Source organism: Zophobas morio, unplaced genomic scaffold, assembly GCF_036711695.1.
Source record: "Zophobas morio isolate AGI-343-1 ecotype UQ-CSIRO unplaced genomic scaffold, CSIRO_AGI_Zmor_V1 ptg000006l, whole genome shotgun sequence".
NCBI classification, from domain to species: Eukaryota; Metazoa; Arthropoda; class Insecta; order Coleoptera; family Tenebrionidae; genus Zophobas; species Zophobas morio.
In genome coordinates, this window is record NW_026972111.1 from 5,750,785 (window position 1) to 5,761,955 (window position 11,171).

General features: G+C 36.0%; 1 pseudogene; it reads right to left on the reverse strand.

Annotated features, from left to right (window-relative positions):
- Nucleotides 1–6,539: 6,539 nt before the first annotated feature.
- On the reverse strand, nt 6,540–8,374 carry LOC135123017 (cathepsin B-like cysteine proteinase 4; annotated as a pseudogene).
- Nucleotides 8,375–11,171: the final 2,797 nt, after the last annotated feature.

Consider the following 11,171-nt stretch of genomic DNA (forward strand, 5'->3'; position numbering starts at 1 on the left):
TATAATTTCAATTATGTCTATATTATTACGTAATTGAGATAAGTCAAAAATTGGCAATTATGTGAGATCGCAGTGCTAAAAGGACACCACCACCTCTAGATATACCGGGTGTCTGGAAAATGGCGGATTAACTCTCCGCTACGCTCTTAACAATCAAGTGGTGAGTCTGGGAAAAATAGTAAAAAAAATCCTTCTCACATTTTGGTGGAGTTATAATGATTTTAAAATTGGTTCTTTTGCTACGTTTAACAACTAAACAACTCATTCATTATCAGAATAACTAGTAGTAAAACTTTTAGTTAATATTTTTCTCGCCCATAACCATGTTTAATTACCATTTCAGTTGGAATGCACAAAGGTATGGCTGTGTTGTTTTTGTACTACTCAATTTGATACAATTCCGTTTGACAACAATGTTTGCCTGATATAAAGCGAAGGTGGATTTCAGTCACCATCGTTACTAAGAAACCAGAAAGTAAGCCGGAGATATTCACGCATTAGGTGTGTACAGTGTTGCCAATTTTCCTTTTATAAAAGCACATTTTTTTCGTAATCTACATTATACAGTATTTTTTTATTATTTTTTTGGGACTCCCGAAACCCCCGTATATAACGTATCTAACACTTGATAATTACGATCGTTTCTAAAGATATTATACAGGTGAGAAGAAACAATTTCAGAATTTGAGATAGAACTACATAACCAAGTCTCAGATATGGCGATGATGTCATAACTTAAATCTAACGTGGCATTAAAAAATCCATTTGATTTATTTCTTATACTACGCACATTTTGGTAATATAGTGATATAGAAAAGTTGGGATTTACTTGTTTAAATTATTTGAATCTCTGTCATTGGAACGTTTGTTCGCTACTGTAACACGCGGAATTCCCCTTATATATTTTATAATAAGACCTTCCCCACCCCCATTTTTTCTTTCTTGTAATTCTTGTCTGATTTTCTTGTAGTAACTACGTTGTTTTAGTGTTTTGTCCAGCGACACTCTAACATTTTTATAAATTTGATTTTCATTAATGATATCACGATTTTTCCTTATCCCGCGTTAAAGGTTTACCACTTGCTCACCATTTTCTAGGTAAACCCTCATCGGGCGTGGGGCAGGACGAGTGGGTTCAAATCTGCCTATTCGATTACATTTGGAAGAAATAATATCTGAAGTTTCACCAAATTGGAATATTAAACCGTATCCGAAATTAGCGCCAATTCGGATACGGTAGTTTCCTTGTTCAAAGTATATTTCCTTTCATCGCAAAATTGTTGGAATTGTTTCCATGCAGAATCTCTGGACTTTTTGTATTCACTGGAGTTAGTTTATTTACTGCGGTGTATCACTTGCCCAGAATTTTGCCCAAAACCAGGCCTCATTTTGAACATATTTTTTTTTACGAACAAAACTGTTGTAGATGAATCACCTTAGATGCCAATTCAGTGCAAATGTGATGAACGTCAAAAAACAGAATTACTTTTATTTGTACTATCTATATTTTTCTCAGGAATTAAATAAGGAAAAATTGCAGAGTTTACTGGATTGCAGGGTTGTCTTGAAACAATTCGAACATTTCTAGGAAAAATTGGATTTGATAATAAAATATTGGATAAAAGGCATGTGATGAAAGAATCAAAAGCAATAAGTGTATGTCAGCCCTGTTAAAAATGCCCAATCAAATCCAATCTAAATTATTTTGGGATCGCCCAATATAAATTAAATTGGGTACGCCCAATCAAACCCAATCTGCGAGTAGTCCGCACGCCAATCGCACAAAGAAGGTAAAAAAAGGCCACCACAATGGTCACGTGGTACGCAAGCAAACATATTATCACTATTATAGCGAAGAATAAACCTTTTTTAAAAAACAACCCTTTTACGCGGGTTTAAGCGTTAATACTGTCCGACCGGAGTATATTTTTAGGAAAAAATTCTGTGTTCGACACGATAACGTTTACAGCGATAAGCATACCAAAAAAAATGCATAAATATTGTCTGCGTATTAGCAATCCCCATAAGGGGGTCGACGGAGAACGTAACCACCCACTTCGATGAGAAGTCGTAAAGAAACACATTACGCAACCATTTTGCATCCTACGGCAACGATACGGACCGTAGGTGCCTCAATATTACGTTTAAACGACGGTCACAGTGTCGCCCAATCTGGCCCAATCAAATACAATCCCAAATTGGGGGCGCCCAATCAAACCCAATCTGCGAATAATTCGCACGCCAATCGCACAAAGAAGGTAAAAAATGACCACCACAATGGTCACGTGGTACGCAAGCAAACTTATTATCACTATTATAGCGAACAATAAACCTTTTTTAAAAAACAACCCTTTTACGCGGGTTTAAATGTTAATATTATCCAACAGGAGTATATTTTTGGGAAAAAATTCTGTGTTCGACACGATAGGATTTATGACGATAACCATACTCAAAAAAAATGTATAAATATTTTCTGCGTATTAGCAATCCCCATAAGGGTGTCGACGGAGAACGTAACCACCCACTTCGATGAGAAGTCGTAAAGAAACACATAACGTAACCATTTTGCCTCCTACGGCAATGCCACTGACATAATGTGCGAACGACGCTTTTCAATAAATGTGTGGGCCGATGTCGCTTGGATGAAACATATATTTTATGAAAATCAACCGTGTCCAGTAGAAACTATCAAAGAGCTTCCACGACGAGTGGAAGTGGCAGCCGCCAAAGTTGATGGAATTCCCGGTGTTTTTTTTAGGTCGTTTATGTTGCGACGTTCTGAAGCGTTTATTGCTAGTTATGGGCAACATTTTCGACATGTATTGTAAAGAGGTAGTAGCATTGTAAGTTGCTCTTATTTGTATTCTAATAAACAAAGTGGAATCGTTGTGACAAGGACCAAACTTCCGTCAGAATAAAAAGTCGATCACGATGAAGCATTATCAAAAATCGGTCCTTTTCAGGTCAACCATTTATTTCTATAACAAATAACCTTCCGCATTGACCTCTAACGATGAATGAATGAATGATAACCAGCAAAAAGTTGGTTTTACTTTTAATTGAAACTGAAAGTGTTTACATCGTTTTTATTCGAACGTTTTTCCAACTCTGTTTACGAGGTGGCTGAGCGTCTTCGTATCGAAGGTGGTTCACGGAGGTTTTGCCCCATTCGATTTTCAATTTGTTTTTTCTATATTTCGATACTACCGGGGTGGGGAATACCGTGTTTAAAATTATTGCATATACAGGGTTTTTCAACTAAGATGATCCATTTATGTTTTTAAAATAGGCAACCCAAAATACCGATTCCACCTGAACCTGGATTACAAACAATGTTTCAAAATTGAATTGACTAATGACATTGTGAACGTCGTTTAAACGTAATTTTGACCCACGTCTGGTCAGGATCATTGCCGTAGAATACAAAACAGTTGTGTTATGCGTCTCTTCACGAGTTCTCATCGAAGTGAGTCAGTACGTTCTGCGTCAACCCTCATACAGGGGTTGCTAATTTATACAAAATATCTATATAACTTTTCATGTTTATAGTTATACATTTTATTGTGTCGAACACAGAATTTTTTTCCAATAGTATACTCCGGTGGTGCAGTATTAACCCTTAAAACCCCGTAAAAGGGTTGTTTTCTAAAAAAGTTTTATTATTCGTTAAAATGGTGATAATATGCTTGCTTGCGTACCAGATTACCACCCTGGTGGTTATTCTGTACCTTCTGTGTGAGATGGGTGTGCGGATTATTCGCAGATTGTATATGATTCGGCGACACTATGAACGTCGTTTAAACGCAATATTGAGCCAAGTCTGGTCAGGATCATTCCCGTAGAATAAAAAATAATTATGTTATGTGTCCCTTTACGTTTTCTTATCAAAGTGGGTCGTTACGTTCAGCGTCAACCCCCTTACAGGGGTTGCTAATTTATACAAAATATTTATATAACTTTTTAATCATGATTACAGTTATACATTTCATTGTGTCGAACACAGAATTTTTTCCCAACAATATACTCTGATTGTACAGTATTAACACTTAAAACCGCGTAAAAGGGTTGTTTTGTAAAAAAGTTTTATTGTTCGTTAAACTAGTGATAATATGTTTGCTTGGGTACTACTTCACCGTTCTGGTGGTCATTGTGTACCTTCTTTGTGCGATTGGAGTGCGGATTATTCGCAAATTGGATTTGATTGGGCGAGATTGGTCCAGATTGTATTTGATTGGGCGAAATTGGGCGACACTGTGAACATCGTTTAAACGCAATTTTGAGCTACGTCTGGTCAGGATCTTTGCCGCAGAATAAAAAACAGTTGTGTTATGTGCTCCTTTAAGCGTTCTCATCAAAGTGGGTCGTTACGTTCCGCGTCAACCCTCTTACAGGGGTTGCTAATTTAAACAAAATATTTATTTAACTTTTTTGATCATGATTACAGTTATACATTTCATTGTGTGGAACACAGAATTTTTTCCCAACAATATATTCCGATTGTACAGTGTTAACACTTAAAACCGCGCAAAGGGGTTGTTTTTTAAAAAAGTTTTATTGTTCGCTATAATAGTGATAATAAGTTTGCTTGCGTACCACGTGACCATTGTGGTGGTCATTTTTTACCTTCTTTGTGCGATTGGCGTGCGAATTATTCGCAGATTGGGTTTGATTGGGCGCCCCCAATTTGGGATTGTATTTGATTGGGCCAGATTGGGCGACACTGTGAACGTCGTTTAAACGTAATATTGAGGCACGTGCGGACCGTATCGTTGCCGTAGGATGCAAAATGGTTGCGTAATGTGTTTCTTTACGATTTCTCATCGAAGTGGGTGTTTACGTTCTCCGTCAACCCCCTTATGGGGGTTGCCAATACGCAGACAATATTTATGCATTTTTTTTGGTATGCTTATCGCTGTAAACGTTATCGTGTCGAACACAGAATGTTTTCCCAAAAATATACACCGGTCGGACAGTATTAACACTTAAACCCGCGTAAAAGGGTTGTTTTTTAAAAAAGGTTTATTGTTCGCTATAATAGTGATATTAAGTTTGCTTGCGTACCACGTGACCATTGTGGTGGTCATTTTTTACCTTCTTTGTGCGATTGGCGTGCGAATTATTCGCAGATTGGGTTTGATTGGGCGCCCCCAATTTGGGATTGTATTTGATTGGGCCAGATTGGGCGACACTGTGACCGTCGTTTAAACGTAATATTGAGGCACGTGCGGTCCGTATCGTTGCCGTAGGATGCAAAATTGTTGCGTAATGTGTTTCTTTACGACTTCTCATCGAAGTGGGTGTTTACGTTCTCCGTCAACCCCCTTATGGGGGTTGCTAATACGCAGAACATATTTATGCAATTTTTTTGAATATGCATATAGATGTATATTCTTGTGATCGATTCAGAATTCTTTCGAGTCTTGTTCTCGGGTAATAAAATGTTAACAACTTATAGAATTCGTGAAGGGGGTGCTTTTTTCAAATAATTTTATTTTTCGTTATAATCGTTTCAATAAGCGTTTTATTTCCATAATAATTAATTATCTTTTACGGCATTTTATTGTAAATGATAACTCAAAGCCATTTTGGGAATCTAAAAGAAAGCAACAAAATTATTTATATTAGGGACATCAATGTTAGTGATAAAATAAAATAAAATGTTCCATTTGCACGTTCTAGCACACTCCAAACCTAAATTGTATTTATTACATCACATTTTGCTTTTTCGATGTTTTTATTGGTAATACACAATTATTTCCAATTTTCACAATCAAATCCAATCAAATCCAATCAAAACCCTTAATTGTGTTTGCCCAATCAAATCCAATATAAGTTCAAATTGAATCCCAATTAACCCAATCAAACACAATCTGGTCCAATCTAACTTAGATTGGGTTATATTGGATTTGATTGGGCATTTTTAACAGGGAGGATAAGTACCTTTGTGAAATAGTGGAATTCAGGGAAGAGGACAGAAGTATTATTCTTCTGGATGAAACTTGGAACGATTAGCATGAAATTCATAATCCACATAACTGATGATTTTTCATTCTCTGCACAATAGATGTTCAACACAGCCAGTTGGAACCAACACATTTTCGAAAATACATTGTCAAATAGCTGCCGCGTTTGTATAGTGGACATCCTTTTCGGGGGTGTTTTGCTCACTATTATCTGATTCTGGTGCGAATTTTGAAAATATTAAGCGACATGGAAGTTGAAAGTGGAATGCTATATTGAAAATTCTGTTCAAAATAAAGTGAAATGATACATTACACATTTACAATTAAAAACTTTTTTTCCTTTAACTCACATAAACATATTTTTTTGTGAATTTTCATCATTAACTACCTCGTTCGTTAAATAATTATTAAACTAAGTAATATTTATTTCTTTGTTTTTACAAGTATGAATTGATGAACATTTTCACACAACTTGGCATCTTTAAATAACGAAAAAGACTTCTTTTTTTGCAAGTCTGTGTAAAAAAATACATGTTTACAATTATATTCACTATTTTAATGTTTCATATAAAATATACACAAAAAAGACTTGAAAAAACAGGGACAATTAATTATCAGTTTACAGTAATGCGGTTTTTTTCCAGATAATTCATCCGCATATACCGATTGCTACTACCCAAAATGTTTCTATTTTTTTTCTCAGAACGAATACAAAAAGAAACCCCAGTAAAAAGAAAAAATAACACCGTCAACAACAACAACACACGCTTTGGAAATTTCACACCAGGAGAAGGTGTAGTACCTATGGTAGTATGGTTGTTGTTTAAATCTTCTGGATTTGGAGAATAAACCCTTGAATCGGCCCCAAGCACTTGCCCTTCAATACCACATTGATTGGAACCTCTCAAAATTTTAAAAAATCCACCTAATCCTCCCCAACTTTTTCCCCACGAATTAGCGACCAACCAGTACGGATTTCCATTTTCGGTCCCCCATCCTATAATTTTAACTGCATGCAGACCTAAATCTCCACCATAGGTATGATAATAGACACCTAAAATTATTGCAGTTGTGGATTGCAAGAGCACTAACATGAAATATTTACCTGTTTGATAATATAGAAAGTCTACATAGAGCGTAAAAACAACCGAAACTGCTCCTTTGGCGTAAATTTCAGCTTGAATTTGGGACTCTTCTATACTTACTTGGTAATAATTTGCGCCAAAATGCTTGTCTGAGTTATAAGGAGTTTTGTAGGAAGGGTTAGAACATACTGGCTGACATTCCGATGTTAAACCGTTGATAAATTCAGATGCCCCGTACGGCTTGCAGCCCTAAAATACAAAATAATAGTAAGAAAACCCATGAACTTACACGAGAATACAGAATTTGATAAATACTCTCCTCCAGAGACAACGCCGTATGTGTCCCAGTATTGAAAAGCGCTAGCAGGAGAACCTCCTTGACACTTATGCCCAAAGTTGGAACAACATGAAATAACGTCTTCAGCAGATAACTGCATTTTGACTTTTCCGTTGCTTTGTATACAGAGTCTGTCCGACATAACCTCCGTTGCAGCGAATGCCTGAAGTTATCCATAATCAAAATAAAAAATACAAAGTTGGAAAATTTACCCAACAGGAACCGCAGTGTCCTTGGTTTAGAATGTTTCCTATAATATCGGCGCACTGAGGCCAGTTACTTCTAGCATCAAAACTACTAGGAAGTGTAATGTTTTTAGATGAGCTATCGTAACATTAAGAGCAGGATGAAGCTCACGAACACCATTGAATAGTGGTAAAAGATCTTGTAGATCTTTGCCGCCGAAATTTACTCCAGCAGTCCACGATGACTGATTCGAATTAATGACGTCTATAATTTCTTCATGTGAGTTGAGGGCGTTTTGTGCCAAACAAGATGGGAAAAGCATTAGTGCAAACCCAAATACGATGTTCTCCATGATGGTATTTGTTATTTTCAATAAGAATCCACAATTGTTGTTTAAGTATGGGAAGAATTTTGACAAGCTACTACGAGACAAAAAAAAACTGTGTGTAGTTGGGTCCAGAACATGTCATTATGTATTATTCAAATGAGAATTACTAATCAAACTTTGAGATGACATCATAAAGTTTTTGGTGAAGAAACAAGGAAAATCTCGTTTTGCGTGTTCCATTAAAATTTGTCTCCCCTGATAAAATTCCTATTAACCGGAAGTAAAATAAAGCCGAGGGAAACAAAAAATGGAACTGTGTCATTTTCGGGTTCATTGGACAACTGAAAACTTAGAAAAAAAGCTTATATTATATTTCAGTAATTCTTAAATTAACTGTCCCTGCAACTTTACGGATCCAATAAGATTTCAAACTTTAACAAATTATAACCAGAAAAGCTCTGATAAGGTATAAACACTTACCGCTCGAAATGCACAGTACCAAGAATGTGGAAAATCTGTATTATTTACTAACTACTTATCATTAAAAGTATACAAAAATGTTATCTCGACGCGATCATCTTGGTCTTTCCCGACAAACAAATCACCGGGACATTTTTCAGTTAGAGAAATGTCGAAAAAAAATCAAACCAATTTCCAAAAATTACTTGCTCCGGCCTCTGCATATAAAACTGAAGTAAATATAGAGCTTTCCTCGTGGACTAAAAGCTGCCTAAATTTGCGTGAATCAGTGATTTTCCTCTTCGAAAATAACTCTGCGAAAAATAAACTTCATATCTTCCCACGGCCAGTCGTATCAGTTCTGTATATTATCTTTAGTATAACGAAATTTTATTTAGATACCTAACACGCAAGTCCAACTAAAACTATAGTATAATTGTTTTAACTCTGTAAAGTAGGAGCCCCGAAGTAAAATCAAGTGGTTAAATAAATCGTAATGTAGACTGTGGTCAGTTTAAAATTAGGCTATAAATAAATGATTCAGATACATTTTTTACGGATTCCTTTATGTGCTAAGAGAATAATTTTATTTATATTAGAGAATTGTTTCCCAATTACCAAAATCCGGAGTTACCAGCAGTGGCGTAGCTAACTTCCACTGCGCCCCCCGCAATTTATAGTGAGCGCTCCCTTACACCAAATTTTAAAAGTAATATAAATATGTATTTACTCGTTTGCACATTTTAAAAAATATATGGGTTACGTTACGGTCTGCGCCCCTTTTGGTGCTGCGCCCCCCCCCCCCCGCGTTGCGGGGGTGCTATTTACCAGCAGAAACTATTTGATTTCAACAAGACGGTGCTCCACCCCATTTTGGACGTCAAGTGCGACAGTACTTAAATTAAACATTTCCTGGCTGATGGATAGGCCGAATGGATACTATTGAGTTGCCTGCCAGGTCATCGGATTTGACACCGCTTCTATGACCCTCTGGAACAAGTGCTGTCATAGAGTCGCCTTCAATTTGTATCAAATAAGTCGGAGTTTAAATTGTTGAAGTTGATTACGAGTGTGATTAAATCAAAAACTGTGTTATAACCCAAAGATCCCGCCTTAAACTGGCATGTGAAAAAAAATTGCAGCAGGCCATTACAGTCGCAAATTCGCAGTTGGGTCCCGGCTATGGGGTAGAACCCGACAGCATTGCGTCATCTCGACCGGCCCTAAATTCTATTCTAACCTGCATCTTTTCTGCAGATGGCGCGATAAATCCGGCCAACTCGACTAGGAACCGCGCACTCCGCTTCTGACACGTATTTCGGTGTTATTTACCTCAATTCCATTTTAAATGATCAATTTCTATTTTTATATTTTGTCTTTTTTCTTAATATATTTAGTGATCTTTTCACAACAAGAAACTTAAAACATGTTTAAATCGATAAATTTTTGTAGGTAAAGTGAATTTTGCAATTACCCTCCGTCCCTCGGTCTGACAACGAATCAAAACGTCGTCACTATTCAGCTCGGCGCAGATATGGGTGAGGCCAAACGTAACTGCAAAATCTGAATTTTCCAACAAAAATTAACCATTTTAAACATGACTTAAGTTTTTTTTTGTGAAAAGGTGACTACCAATGTTAAGAAAAATAAGGCAAAATATATAGACCCTCCCAAACCCTGTATCTCAGTTGTGATGATTTGTTTTTATTCATTGCGAGCCAGGATTCATTAGACGATATTAATGGTGAAGTGCATTATGTTGACAATGAAAGAGAACCAATTAAAAAATATAAAGTACGCTTTTCTATACAAACCAATTTGCAAAAGTCACTTGCTCGAGCCTCTACAGATAAAACTGAAGCAAATATAAAATTCAAAGGTGGTTTGTAGCTTGAAACCCACCTAAGAGTAGAAAAAATCTACACAAATTAGTAATATTTCTCCTAGAAAATAAGCTTCATATCGCACATTCCTCCGGAAGTTCTATCAGCTCAGCATTATTTTTAGTATGACGAAATTTAATTTACCCAAAATGCGTTCTTTTAAAACGTATAATATTGTAGTTGCACGGTACTGATTTTACATCTCCCTTCGTTTTCTCCAATGTTTTAACTGAAATTATGTGATTGCTTTGACTCGAACTAATAACAAAAATGATCTAGAAGTGAATGTTAGTATAAGTACCTTTGTGAAATAGTGGAATTCAGGGAAGAGGATAGAAGTATTATTTTTCTGGATGAAACTTGGAACGATTAGCATGAAATTCATACTCCACATAACTGATGATTTTTCATTCTCTGCACAATAGATGTTCAACGCAGCCAGTTGGAACCAATACATTTTCGAAAATACATTGTGAAATACTTACCACGTTTGTCTAGTGGACATCGTTTTCGGCGGTGTTTTACTCACTATTATCTGATTTTGGTGCGAATTTTGCAGAAATTAAGCGACATGGAGGTTGGAAGTGGACAGATTTCACGAAAGGCTATACTGAAAATTCTGTTCAAAAGAAAGTGAAATGATACATTACATACAATTAAAAACTTTTTTCCTTTAACTCACACAAACATATTTTTTTTTAATTTTGATCGAAAAAATATTGTAACTAACACTTTGGTTAATAGCTAGTCTCGGTGTGTTTTAATAACCTTCATTAACTAACTCGTTCGTTAAATAATTATTATTAAACTAAGTAAGATTTATTTGTTTGTTTTCACAATTATGAATTGCTTAACATTTTCACACAACTTGGCATCTTTAAATAACGAAAAAGACTTCTTTTTAAGCAACTCTGTGTAAAAAAATACATG